Source organism: Nannospalax galili, unplaced genomic scaffold (assembly GCF_000622305.1).
Source record: "Nannospalax galili isolate Female #2095 unplaced genomic scaffold, S.galili_v1.0 scaffold458, whole genome shotgun sequence".
Classification (NCBI taxonomy): Eukaryota; Metazoa; Chordata; class Mammalia; order Rodentia; family Spalacidae; genus Nannospalax; species Nannospalax galili.
This window is the reverse complement of record NW_008341263.1, coordinates 425,404-440,705: the sequence shown is the minus strand read 5'-3', so window position 1 is coordinate 440,705 and position 15,302 is coordinate 425,404. Positions and strand designations below refer to the sequence as shown.

The window sequence follows — 15,302 nt, the reverse complement described above, 5'->3', positions numbered from 1 at the left end:
TTTCAGACAGGCTCTCCCTGTAGCCTCAGCTGGCCTGGCACTTGCTACGTAGACCAAACTGGCCTCAATCTCAGAGAAATCTGCCTGCCTTTAGGAACTATTTTTTGTGCATTTATATGTTTGTATATACTTGTGTGTGCATGTTGTGTGTGCGCACGTGCGTGTGTGTGTGTGTGTGTGTGTGTGTGTGTGTGTGCGTACATCCGTACTTGTTTCTGTGAAGCCAGAGATCAACATTGGGAGTCATTTGTCTAGTACATGGGCCATCTTGTTTTTTCTGTCAGGAACTCTCACTGAGAAGATCACTTGGTTTTACCAGTTTGGCTAGACTGGCTGGCCAGTGAGTCCCAAGGATTCTTCTGTCCCAACTTCCTGAGGTCTGGGCTAATAAGGCCATGCCACCTCAGCTGGCTTTACACATGGGTGCCAGGGATTGAATGTAGGTCTTCATGCTTCTGTGGCAAGGACTTTACTAACTGAGCGATCTCCCCAGCCATGAGGAAGAATGTATAGTATATTTTCAAGAAAATAAGAAGCTACATCTGCAGATATTATCAAGTTCCCTTTGGAAAAACTGAATTTAGGAACATATATATGTTGACATTTATGGAGACAGCATTTCCTCATTTTACTGGCTGTCGGTCTCCTGGAGCTGGTGTTCTCAGGCAGAAGAGGCATCTAAAGAAAATACCAGGAAGCATTTTATGGCATTGCAATCTGGTTTTTTTTTTTCTTTTTTCCATCAGGGAAAGGTAGATGTAAATCATGGCCACTCCTTCTCGGAATGATTGCTTTGGGGGGGGCTGGATAATTCTCTACCGTGGCTTGTTTTCTGTGTTGAAGGACACTAATCTGCCCCCACACCCCACTAATTCACTCAGCTTCTGCTAATCCTAGCAGTGGAGAAAATCTCCAAATGGTGTCACATAGCCCCTTGAAGAGGGCAGAGGTGTGTGTGTGTGTGTGTGTGTGGTGTGAGTATGTGTGTGTGTGTGTGAGTGTGTGTGTGTGTGTGTGTGTGTGTGTGCTTACACCTGGTTCAGAAGTAACGAAGCAGTTGTAGAATGTTTACATAATTTTAATGCTTTTCCACTTAGCAGCTGTGGAAATCATTGTTTTAGTGATGTTTGTCATCGCTGTGATCACAGACCTGACAAGAAACAAGGCAGGAAGGGTTTACTTTCACCTACAGTTGGGAAAGTCATGGCCTCCAGAGCTTGAAGCATCTGGTCACATTGCGCCTGCCATCAGGAAGCAGAGGTGGTCAGTGCTGGTGTCCAGCTCACTCTTTGTTTCTTATGAATTCCAGGACCGCAGCCCGTGGACTGGTACCGCCCACATTCAGGTGGGTCTTCTCTCTTCAGTTAAACCTTTCCATTTGAGAAACCCAGAGGTCTGTTTTCCACAATGACACTAAATTGAGTAAAACTGACAATAAATATCAGACGTCCTAGTAATAATAGAATACACCTGCGATTTCTGTTAGAGTACGCTATGCAGCATTTACATAATCAAAGCATAGGTATAAATTTCACGAGGTAAGAAGGCAACATAGGGTTAAAATTTAAATGCCTCTAGGAATGCGTTTTTTGAGGTATCATATATACATTTAAAGTGATGGTGTAGGAATAAGGGTTATGGTTGAATTCCATGAAGTTGTGATTGTAATTCCTCAACACAGAAGCCCTTCCTGATCAGAATTTGGGGAGTGTTTTTCGGAGACAGTTTATAGGCACATCCAGAGCTCTACTCTTCAGTGGGGCCGAGTTCCTATTTCTTTCATTCCTTTTGTAAATCAGGTTTCCCAGTGTCTGCCAAATTGCAGGCAACTACTGGTTTGTATATTAACTTGTAAATACCTACAGATCCTTCAAATGGAAGTGAACCCACTTCCTGGTTTTTGTTTTGAAAGCAAATATTTTTACTCACTTTTGTGTGGGTAGAACATCGATTCAAGAAACCACTTAGCATGAGTGGGCTCTGGATAAGTCAGAAATATAGTCTTGCCTAGTTACAGGTCCTTTGAAAGAACTACACGGCTAAAAACTGATTTCTTGTTTTGTCCACTATGTGGGTGCTTATTTTATTGCTGTTATTGGAATACTTTTACAAATACCTTTTGGCACAGCTAGTGTTTATTTTGGAAATGTTTAGTTAGGTTATAAGGCTGTTATTATGCAATTGCTTGCTTGGTGGAGGGAAAATGTTTGGAAATGCTAAGTTATTCACCTACTGGATCTTGTATTCTCCTAGGGACAAATGTGGGGTTATGTGAGTGTGAAGATGTCTCAGGAATCCAACATCTGCCAGAGGGGCGTAGAATCAGCTGATCCGTGCTAACATGGGTATGGCGGCTTCTGGCCGAGGGCTAAGAATTTTTATGAGGAGAGAGGGGGAGGTGGGGAGAGGGAGGGAGAGAGGCGGGAGAGGGAGGGAGAGAGAAGGAGGGTTGAATGTGAGAACTGGAGAAAACCACGGGCAGATAGGAGATTCATACAACGGAAGCCACTTCAAGGGAACAGGAATTTTACTTCTCAATTTGTTCTTTTCCAAGTTTCCTTCCTTCAGCCCACATGAGGGTGTTATGGAAAGTCAGTGGAGACATAACTGATGCAAGCATTAGTTAGACATGAATATGACTTTCTATTAAACTGCATTTGTGGCTAAAAGAGACTTTCTCCTGTGGACGAAGAAAAAAATCAACTAATATCTTTCTTCCCTCCCTCCCTTCCTTCCTTCACACGTTCCTTCCTTTAAAAATGTATTATATAAAGTCTCTTGTAGCCCAGGCTGCCCTTGAATTTGATCTGAGACCAAGTTCATTTAAGATTTTTTAAAATTTATTATTGTTTTTTTATGTGTATGAACGTATTGCCTGCATTTAGGTAGGTGCACCCTTGTCGTGCAGTGCCCACCAAGGTCAGGAAAGGGTGTCAGAGCCCCTGGAACTGCAGTTACAGGTGGTTGTAAGGTGCCACATGAATGCTGGGAATCGAACCAGGATCCTCTGCAAGAGTCCCCATTGCTTTTAATCTCTGGGCTATCGCTCTAGCCTCAAGACCAGATTCTAATCCCCTGAGAAAGGTCACATTGATGGGGAGAGCTGGATAGGTGATGTTTGATGACCTAATGTTCCTCACTGGTATTAATTAGATGTTGAAGTTAGTACAAGCATTCTTCTTTCTAGGCACGTAAACAAGGGCTCCAGACTTTAACTGATTACAGCATTGGCAGGCTACAGATGGCAGCTGAACGATCAGGTGCTAGAACTCCACATGCTAAGACTTCCAGCTGATGTCATTAATGGATCCTGCTGTCAATCAGCAGGCAATAAAGCATGTTTTCAAGCAATGTAAGGAGGATCTTCTTTCCTTTGGTTCCTTTAATATCAACTGCTTCCACTGTGGATGTGAGGTATTTTAGTGTGTGTGTACATGTATATTCAGTTGTGCATGCATGTGTGTAAGGGTGCTTGTGGAGGTCAGAGGTTGACACTGGGCATCTTCCTTGATCACTCTCTTTCCTATTTTTGAGACAACATCAACCTGTAGCTCATCAAGGAGGCTACATCAGCTGGCCACTGAGATGCAGGGATCCGCATAACTCAGACCCTTGATACCCCCAGTGCTAGAGTTACAGCCATGCACCACGGGGCCTGGCTCTTTACCATGGGTGCTGGGAGTCTGTACTCAGGTCCTCATAATTGTATGGCAAACTCTTTATAGATGGAGCCATCTCCACAGCCCTAAGATGATTTTTGATGTTCATCAGCGATACTGCCTTGTGTTTTTGATATTGTGTCATTCTCTTGGGGAAGGTGCTCATGGAACATGGGCATTGCTCACTAATAGAGAGTTATTTTGTGTTCTTTGTTTTCGTGTATTTTTATTGACTCTTGATGCATTTCATACATAACATCTTAATCATCTTCATACCCCATTCCCCATGGGCACCGTCCTGTAACCACCCCCCCAACTAGGTTATATGCATTCTGTCATTTATGTCAAGGCCTATGGAGTCAAGTTAGTGTCCCCAGATGTCCCTGAGTGCACATTCATACACTAGGGTCTAGTCAGCCTATCCAGAGGCCCTCCCTTAAAGAAGATCAGATCTTGTTCACCCAGCAGTAATCAGCTGCTCAATAGTTCTTAGGCTATGACTGAGGCCTGCTGCCCATTTCCAGAGCTCTCTGCTGTTTTAGTTTGTTGTTGTTGTTGTTTTCTGCTTGAGTTTGCATGGGTCTTGTGCATACTGACACCATTACTTTAAGTTCATATGAGCAAGGTCCCAGGAACCTGTAGGACTCTGTTTCTGTGTGGTCCTGTGCTTCCTCCCCTGGCTCTTACAGTCTTTCTGCCCCGTCTTCTGCAATGGTCCCTGAGCCCTGGGTGGGTGAAGTTTGGTACAGAAGTCCTTTCCAGGGACCCACGCTCTGCACACTCTTAGTTCTTTATGCGTGGTCCATCTGTGGCCTTTGCGTTCCTTACCCTCTGTTGCATGAGGGAGCTGCATTGATGTGAGTTGAGAGATGCATCAGGATTCTCTCTACCCCTATTCCAGTATGATCCATGAGCCTTAGTTGTAGATGTGTTACTTAGGGTTGGGCATTTCAGCCTACTGTATCACTCGGTTACACCGCTCCTTGGCATATACCCAAAGGACTCATCCTATTGCAGTGATACTTGTTCATCCTTGTCCGTTGATGCTCTTTCACAGTAGCTAAGGAATGGAAGCGACCCAAGTGTCCCTCAACTGAAGAGCAGATAATGAAAATGTACATTTACCGAGTGGAGCCCTACTCAGCAATGAAGAAAGATGAAATAATGAAATGTGCAGGTAAATGGACGGATCTAGAAACTGTTACACTAAGGGAAGTAACGCAGACTCAGAAAAACAAACCACATATGTTCTCCCTCATTTGTGAATCCTAGCACCAAATTCTTACATGTGAGTATACCTATCCTGATGTGTTCTTTCTTATGCAACTCAGCAGAAATGCTACTATCTTACCTGTGAGGCATCTGTCTTTCCTTCTGCCTGATGAGTGAAAATTCTTTGATGGGTAAGTAATCAAGTTGCTCCCTCATGCAGAGCAATGAGCACGATAGTTTTCTACGCAGTGATTTGTGTTCAGAGCCTTTGTAAAGCACACACGGTGTTGTCCAGAAGATACTGACTGAATTTAATGAAACTGAATTCATATCGCTCTCCACAAAGCTCATGGCATATCTAAAGTTTGGGGTAAGGGTGAATGGATGATATCTGTCATCGTGGAGATAAAAAGTGCCAGATAAAAATTTCTAATAAAGTTTAAACTCTTAAGGAATCTGTCTTCCACCCAAGCCTGCTATTAGAGCTCATTCCCGGCGTGGGAGGAATTGAGAACTCTTGCCAAAGGCAGATAAGAAGGAACAGAGATGGATTCGGGCCACCCTGACTTCTATACATGGGCACAGCAATAATAAGGGGTTAGGGCCTTTGAAATCCAAGATTAGAAAAGAGCTGTGCAATGTGGCACTGGTGCAATCAGAATTTCATTTCGGCATCTCCGTCCTGCCAATGCCACCACCTCCTGAAACCGAATGCATCAGCAACCTGTTTCTTGGATGAATGACAGCAAGTTAATTCACAGGAATAGCTAGTTCCGTGCTTTATGTCAGTGCAACACAAATAGCTAATTATAACAGCTAATTATAATTATAATTAGAACACAAATAGCTCTAATTAAGTTTAACTTTCCCACTATTATGATTGAAATACCCTGGCGGTTAGGTTATCTAGAATTATTAGATAATATATTATGATAATCAAGACCCCTTTAAAATGCCTGTTATTGGTATTTCATATTAAAGAAACACACACGCCTCACATATAAACATATAAGCCTAACAAATTTACATTTCTTTTTCCAATTTTTGTCAGGAGAATTCTCATTTTTGTCATAGGAATTCTTCCACATAAATTCACATCAACTTGGCTAATCAAATCCTTCTCGATATTTCTCATTTAAGAAAATCTACGTGTGTTAGTAGAAGTTGATTTAATTTGCAAATATTAATCCATGCGAAGGTAAGTTCAAGCATAAATGAGAGGTGTCTGTGGGAGCAACGAAATGCTAGAATGTGGAAAGGTTACTTTCCAAAGTGCCGAAATAAACAAGATAGCCAAGAGGAGAGGAAACGGCTCGTTTCTGATATAATAGGCGAGAGAAAGACAGATGTGCGAGAAGAGAAATGATGCCACTACTGCTCGTAGGCTATTTTTGCAGTCTGTGGAGGGAGTGTGTTTGGTAGTTACAGTTGATGGGTGTTTTAGGGGCATCGCAGCACATGAGATGCTCCACCGCCCACAGCTCTGAGGAACCCCAGGATACTGTGGCATGAGTCAGCAGGGCCATTAGGGAACTTCAGTTGACACCATAACGTGACCCAGGCTCTTCTAATTATGGCTTTACTGTATATATTGTGCTCCAGAAATACAAGCAGCAGGTAGCTTGGACCAGCTCAGGACTTGTTGGCTCACAGTACCATTGAATCAGTTACTGTTTGAGAATTGCCTTGCTTGTGAGAGTGCCACTTGCTAATTGAGTTTTTGTCTACACACATGCATCAAATGGCGTATGAAGCTCATCTATTGAGGGTGTATTTACAGATACACTCAAATGGATTTGTATCTGTTTTCAAAATAGCAGCTTTTGTACAGGTGTAACTACGCACTTAAACAATATCATTTCTTAATGTATTGTTGGCTTTCATTATAGCATGCTGTCAATCCCGTACTGTTACATGCATTTATCATTAATCTCATGTTAGTTCATTGACAGGAGGTCTCCTTATACACAGTTGCTACAACTATACTTACTTGAGTTAGCCGTCATCTGAAAATACTAAATGGAGAATCGCAGAGATAAACCATTAACATGCTTGAATCGCTACCCTGTTCTAAGTAACATAATGATATTTCATATCATCCTGTTTCTTCCTGCCTGTTACCTAAACCATCCCTTTGCGAAGTATGTCTACACTGCACATCAGGTTGCTAACCTCATCAGAATTCCATAGCCCGGGATAGCCGCAAACCGATATCACTTTCTAGCATACCATCAGGTAAGCAGTAGCCTGCCATTGCGCCACACTGCTCCCTACTTCATCCACTTTAGTTCACCTCACCTCACCTCACCCCAGTCTTTTCTGTCCCATCCTGTCCATCCCGTCTATCCTAATCCATCCATCCATCCACCCATCTATACCATCACACACCACCAGCCCCATCCATCCATCCATCCATCCATCCATCCATCCTTCTGTCCATCTTATGCCATCACAACCAACCAATGAAATGCATCAATCAGGTCTGTCTCATCTATGCCATTCATCCCCTTCATCTTCTCAATCCCATCCATCCTTCCCATCCCATCCATTCATCCCATCACATCCTCTCCATCTATCTCATCCCATCCAATTTATGCATCCATCTACCCTTCCATCCTATCCCATCCCGTCCCATCCCATCCTATCCCACCCCATCCTATCTCATCCCATCCCACCCCATCCCAATCTGTTTCATGCTATCCCATCCTATCGTACCTACTCTAATGATCTCATTCCACCCAGTACAGCACATTCATCCTATAACATGCCATCCATCCTACACATTGTATCATCCATCCCACCCCATCTCATTCATGCTGTCCGCATCCCATCCCACCCACTCCAGAGGCATTGTTATCTCACATCATCACATCATCCATCCTACCCATTGCATCATCCATCCCACCCCATTTCAATCATGGCATCCTATTCCACCCACTCTAGAAGCACTGTTACCTTGCATCATCACAGAAGTGAGATATTTTGAGATAAAGACAATCTCACATAATTTTTGTTACAACGTTTTCTTAACATTGTTCTAATTTATTTGTTGCAGCTGATCTCACACAAATTCATAAATTATATCTTAGGTAAGTATGTACAGAATATAATATAGTATCTGTGAGTACTGTGATTTCAGGAATCCATTCATTGTTTGGAATTTGCTCTTCATGTCTAGAGTGCATGCTAACCATTTCATTCTGCATCCCTCTGTCACTGTACCTGAGCAATTCTATACTTAAAAGCATAATATGTAAATTACATTGTCTTGTATCTTATTTGTATTGTGATGGACCTTATTTAATGTCTATAATAGATAGGTAGAGGGGCTGGAAAGATGGCTCAGTGGTTAAGAGCACTGGGTGGTCTTACAGAGGACCTGAATTCAATTTCTTACTGATAAAGATCTGGGTGAGAAAGTATAGAAATGGATTCCCGTTCCCTTTGACAGGCAACGCACTGATCATAAATCTGAAGGAAGAAGGAAGAGGTTTTACTAAACCCAAATGAAAGCCTTCCATTGGGACAAATTGTTTCTGGACAAGGAGACAGGCAATTTTCTCTCACTGGGGGTGTGCATATTAGCATGCAAGAAAAAAGAAAAATATGGAGATCAAAGAAGATCACGGGTTTGAAAGTTTAAAACTGGAATTTCAGTTTGTTAGAAATATACATGATAGTGCTACCAAATGAACCAACTCTTTTGTTAAATAATTTTATTTGGTAATTTATATTTCAGGCAGAATGTCAATAGTCCCAGCTGGCCTGAAACTCACTATGTAGCCAGCCATGACCTTGAAGTTCTAATCTTCCTGCTGTCGAGTACTGGGAGCAGATGTGTGTCACCACACTAGTTTATGTAGTGCTGGGGATGGACGCCAGGGCCTCGTGAAGGCAAGTACTCGCCTGACTGAGCTACAGACCTACCCCACAATTGTATATATTTCTTGTGCATACAACATGTTGTCTGTCTGTCTGTGTATGTATACTACACATTTGTGGAATTGTTAGTTAACGTACCCATTTGCATGTTCATTAGAGACAAGGTCATTTATCTTGCAGGGTGGCCTTGAACTCACTATCTAAGTGAGGATGTCCTTCAACTTCTTGTCTTTCCTGCACCCCTGGAGTGTTGTCATCAGCATATTATTTATAGACTTATGGCACTCATTATTTCACACGCACATGTTTTTGTGGTCAAAACGCTTAAACCTAACCTTCTGCAGTTTCCACAGATGAAATTTGTTGATACTCACCAGCCACCATGTTGGAACAAGGAGTTCAAATTTATGTTTCCTCTCTATCTGAACCCCTTTGCCATCTTCTCACGCTAAGCCCCTCTCCGGGCTCTGAAAATCACATTACACCATCCTCCATGCTGCCACAAATTTGGATTGATTTTTTAAAAATATTTTATTTATTATTTTTGTTTTATGTGCATGTGTGTATTTCCTGCATGTGGATAAATACACCCATGTTGTGCAATGCCTGCAGAGGACAGAAGAGGCCGTTGGATCCCCTGGAACTGGAGTTACGGACAGTTGTTAGCTGCCATGTGGGTGCTGGGATTCGAACCCTGGTCTTCTGCAAGAACACCCAGTGTTGAACATTTCAGTTGACTTCATTTCTTTTTCTTTCTTTATGTTTATTTATTTAGTGTTGTGTGTGTTTGTACATGCATGAGTCCGTGCACTCCCTCACACATGTGCACAGTTGCATGGAGTATGTATGGAAGTCACATGATGAATTTTAGAGTCAGTTCAGCCCTTCCACCATGAGTGTCCTGGGAATCAAAGGCAGATCATCAAGCCTGGTGGCACGTTGAGTCTATGTATGGAAGTCACATGATGAATTTTAGAGTCAGTTCAGCCCTTCCACCATGCGTGTCCTGGGAATCAAAGGCAGATCATCAAGCCTGGTGGCAGGTTGAGTCTGTTTCTTCACCAGTGTAAATAGTGCTGAAACATTTCCCTGCTTGACTGTATTCTTTTGCTTTGAACACATTCAGCTTAGTTGAAGGGACTGCTGGGTCAAGGTGGCAAGGCTTGAAGAGAAAAATGCCCTTCAGAACTTTCTGAAACATGTGTGTGCCCACAAATGTGTATGTGTATACATTATTGTGACAGAGACTGGATCTCTTCTTCCAGTAGTTAGATTTGGAGAAATGCCTCATCTGGAGGTTTTCTTCCTTTTCAAAATTTTCATTTTTAAAACTATTTTTATTGATTCCATGAGCATTTCGCACAATGTATTTGATCCTTTTCAACCCCCCCCATTCTTCCTCCTCGATTGCTTTTCGTCATTTCGTCTAATTTTTTCTTCTTCAAAGTTTCATTTATTTTTATTTTATGTGTATGAGTGTTTCCCTGCATAAATGTAAATGCACCATGTGTGCAGTGCCCATGGAGGCCAGAAGAGGGCATCGAATACCCTGGAACTAGAATTATAGATGACTGTTATCCACTATGTGGGTGCTGGGAATTGAAACTGGGTCCTCTGGAAGAACAAAAAGTGTTCTTAACCACTGAGCCATTTCTCCAGACCCTATTTTTTCCTTCCCTTCCTCCCTTCTTTCCTCCCTTCCTTCCTTCTTTCCTTCCTTCCTCCCCCCTCCCTCCCTTCCTCCCTCCCTCCCTCTGTCCTTCCTTCCCCTTTGTTTTAAGGCTATAGAGTCCAATTTGTGTTGTAATTGCTCCTGGGTGTGGGTTCATCTATTGTAGTCTCGTCAACCAATCACCTTTAAAGAAAACGGACTCTCCCTCCCAGCAGCAATGAATTGCCTATTAATAGTTCCTCTGATAGGCTGGAGCCTCTTACCCACATCCCCCATCCTTGCTGGATTTTTGTCTGTCTTGGACTTACACGTCTTGTACATTTTGCCAGTGCTATAGGTTTATATGTGCAATGTTGTGTCCACACAACACTGTTTCCTCATATGCATTGACCGCCTCTGGCTCTTACAATCTGCCCCCTCCTCATAAGGTTTAATTAAATTGTCTAAAGTAGTCAATATTAAAATTAGCATTTGTGATATAAAACTCTAAATATGTTTATTGTACCCAATTGCTAACTAATTGTGTTGGTATTGTTTATTGAATAATTCTTTCTTTCTCTTCTGATCTGTAGGGAGTTCTGTGTTATTAACTTTCACCTGCCTTGCTGAATTGTGTTCATAGATATAATTGGTTTCAGCTCAGAAATTTTATTTGAGGAAAGCATAACCAAAGTCTTTACAGCAGGGCTAGTAAGATGGCACAATGAGTAAAAGCTCTTGGAACACAAACCTGACAATTTGAGTTCCATCCTTGGAGCTCAGGTAAATATGGAATTCAAGCTATAACACTATGTTCCTGTGTTTTTGAGTATTTTGTGCTTTTTAAAAGTATTTCCGTGTCTTCTGTACACAGAATTCATTTTTCCAAATTTCAAACACTTGCCTATTTTCCATTCTCTTTTAACACACACCAAGCAAAGCAACGCGCACGGGGGTCAAATTTGAAATGGTTGTTTTTTTGTGCTTTCTCAGATGTTTGAAAAAATTATGGTTTTCAGTCTCCAAGACATATTAATATTTCTCATTTCCTCCACTTCTCTCTGGCATTTCCATTTCTAATTACACCAAAAGGCATCTGTAGTCTCCATTAGCTAAAAATTCTGTATTCCCAGAAATCTCAATGCACAGTATTGCCTTCCTTATGACAGTGCATGAAATGGAATTTTTAACACAGGGTGGTGCTCTGAATGTTCCCCATAGACTCCCAAGTACTTGAACACTTGGCTCAAGCTGATGGCACTGACCGTGGGGTCTAGGACATACAGCCTTGAGGGGGAAGCATGTCTCTGGGGGAGGCTTTGAGAGTTCCTAAGTTTTGTCCTGTAGCCTGTTTCTCTCTCTACTTCCATTGCCTGCTTGAAGATGTGAGCTCTCAGCTTTCTGGTCCCACTCCTTCTGGCCTTGCCTCCTGAGCCATGATGGACTCTTATCCTTCTTGAACTGAAAACCAAGTAAACGCTTTCTTCTATAAGTTGCATTAGTCATGATGTTTATCTTGGCAACAGAAAAGTAACTAATACACACAGCACGGTCCACGGCAACGTATGTCATCCGTTGCTCATACTATTGATACTACAGATATTCTAACTATTCATGTGATTGAAATAAATAATATTATCTCATCTTTATGACACTTTTCATATATATCCCATGATACTGTTTTCTTGCACAAAATGTGTTTTTTTAACCATGTCTTTTTCCACATGAATTTGAATTTTTATTTTAATTCAAATCTTTAATTTCTGCATCTTGTTCACATTCAAGACATTTTTTCCACCGCAAATCAATTTCTTGTATTATTGCATATGTATGTAAATGTGTGATATGTGTTCCTACATAGGTAGGTGTGTATCCATGTCTGTAGGCCAACAGGCAACCTTGATTGTTGTTTTTTACAAGTTGTTCACCTCGTTTTCTGAGGACAGGACAGTCATTGGACTGATACTCTGGGAGCTGCTTTGACTGGCCAGTGAAACACTGGGATCCCCCTGTCTCCCCCTCTGCAGCACTGGGCTTAGAAGAGGCCACTACCATACCTCGATTCAGGTCTGCATGCTTGCACAGCAAGTGCGTTAGTGTGTGAGCTATTACACTCGCCCTACTTATATGTTTATCTCATTATTACTATCAGCTTTTCCTCTCTGTGAACCTATCGGTTAAAGAAAAAAATAATGTGTTTTCTTTAATGACTTATCTCAACGTGGGAGTCACTTTTTTTAACGGGACGCTTCATGAATTTGCTTGTTGCTCTTGCGCAGGGGCCATGCTGATCTTGTCGTTCCAATTTTAGTATACGTGCTGCCGAGGCAAGCACAAATCATGTTAATTTTGATTTTTAAATAGTGTGAAGCTAGCGATTTTTAAGTCTAATTGGATCACCTAATGTGGTATTGTGCAATCTGAATTCTCTAATGCTTTTCCACATACCCTTCGATTATTAATTCTTTTATAGTTTATAGTTGCAAGTACATTCCTTCTAACTACTCATGGCATTTTTAAAATTATTCTTTCTATAGAATTGTGGTTAACATATACGTCCCGGTTTTCTTTGTTAATATTTTTATCGATTTGCTAAATTCATGCAGTGTTTGATCGTACATAGGCCCCTTCCCATTTCTCCTACCCCCACTTTACTATCTGTCTACTTCATGTTCTCTATTAGTATTTTCTTTGTTTTTCTTAATGGCCTATTGAGTCTAATCTGTGTTTCCAGAATGCTCTTGGGTGTGGGTCTATCCCTTGGAGTCGAGACAACATGTCAGAATAGAAAACTGAGTGTCCCTTTACTGGCTGCTAGCCACTGCCCACAGACACTCACTTACCGCTTGAGGCTTCTCACCTCCTCCTCCATGCTGTGGTTTCTTGCTCTTGGGCTTGTGGCATTCCAGGGAACACTGCACCTTGTGCTGTGTGTTTATGTGCACAACTGCCCCGTGCTGTTCAGATAACACAGTTTCCTCCTGTTTGCCTCGTTTCTCTGTCCCTCTTTTTTTTTAAAAAAAAAAAACAAAACTGCTGCCTTTTTAAATATTTTATTTATTTTTATTTTTTATGTGTATTGTGTGCATGTGTTTAAGTGCACCCATGTCCTGCAATGTCCACAGAGGTCAGAGGAGGGATGTCAGATCACCTGGAACTGAAGTTAGGACGGTTGTTAGCCGCCATGTGGGTGCTGCGAATCGAACCCAGGTCCTCTGTAAGAGCAGCCAGTACTCTTAACCACTGAGGCAACTCTTCAGCTCCCTAACTGTATCCCTTAAAATCTTTCTTCCCCTTCTTCCACAGTGATTCCTAGGCCTCAAGAAGAGAGAGTAAGATGGACGTGTCCCATGTCAGGTCGAGGGCTCCATAGTTTCTCATTGTCTGCATGCTGACCGGTCGTGAGTCTGTGTAACTGCCTTCTGCTGCAAGATAGTTTTCTGCTGAGATCTGAGACATAGTGGTACCTTCCAAGGGACATACTTTAATTCATTGCTGTTTAGTGGACATCATAATTGATGTATGTGTTTCTCTATTTAGCTTTTAAGTGGTTTGAGACAGGCTCAGACAGCCTCGTTGTGCACCTGTAGCTGGCCTCAAACTTGAGGCCGTCTTCCCGTTAAGCTTTTTTACTGCTGAGATTAGAGATGTACTACATGCCTGGTATAGGCTTTAAAAAGTTATTTTATTTTTGTGTGTGTATGTGGGTGGTGTGTCTGTGCCGCAGAATACACAAGGGGGCCATAGGACAACTTTAAAGTGTCAGACCTCTCCTCTGGGCCCCAGAGTGAAGCCGTGAGGCTTGCCTGGCAATGACTACGTGCTGAGCCACCCCACCAGCCCCAGCTCTCGTTTTCTTTCTACTCTGTTTTCATGCTAAAGAGTTTTGCAGGCGAACTCTTACTAAATTTTGTTTTCCCTTTGCATTAAAGAATTAAAGTTTAATAACTGTATAGTATTTTAGGAACACACAGTACCCAGTGCTTTTTTCCTCTCTATATAGCTAGTTACCTGAATCTCGGGAGCTAACTGAAAACCATGGACAGTAATACAGGTGGTTATAAGTTTCTCAAGATTTCTGGCATGAGTGAGGAAATGCCACAAGTCAAATTAAACCCAAACTGAGCCAAGACACTGTTTCAACCTCAAGGACGACAAAAGTCAGATGCTATTAAGTACACGAGTTCCTGTCTGTGCTGTAATGTTTATCTCCAGGAACAAGACCTAGTAGCTTCTTGTGGAGGTTTTCAAAAGCATCATGGTTTTTTATTAAACAATGATGTTTCCGGTTTAATATCAAATTCTGAGATAATTTCACAGTGGCCTGAAATATTGTTTTAATCATCTAAAATTCTGCAAATAAATAATGCATGGTATCTTCCAACACAGTCACCCGGGGTTTCTCATTCTATTTATAGATGTTAAATTTTATTTTTAAGGACAATGAGCGACCAAATTGAATTTTTGTCCCTGTACCAGATAAGTTAGAATATTTTATTGCATGTACAGAATGGACTTCTGGTACTGGTCACAGAGGAAAGGAAATTTGGTCATTTGTGTTGAAAGTGTTTTTCTGCACCTTGGTTTAATCAGTGATGGATACATCTTTAGAGTATTATTTCACAGTTATGCCATTTGAACACATTTGTGTAGCTTAAGATCCACTACCTGTTCTCTGTCCTTTACATCCCGGTCCCCCCCTGCCCACCTTCCTGTATCCTCCCCCCTTGTCTCCTTCTCTCAGACTTGTAACCATTCTTAACAGGAGATATTACCAGCACAAAGTTGGAAAATCACTGTCAATTGTACTACTTCAGGGCTCTAACACAATACCCAGAATCAACTAAGGGAGACAAGTCACCTCTTGGATGAGAGCTTCACCGCTTTCAGTCCATGGC

The 15,302-nt window shown here is 41.8% G+C and overlaps 1 pseudogene; it reads right to left on the bottom strand.

The window, feature by feature from the left end:
- Positions 1–12,638: 12,638 nt before the first annotated feature.
- Positions 12,639–12,739, bottom strand: LOC115071003 (annotated as a pseudogene).
- Between the last annotated feature and the right edge of the window lie 2,563 nt (positions 12,740–15,302).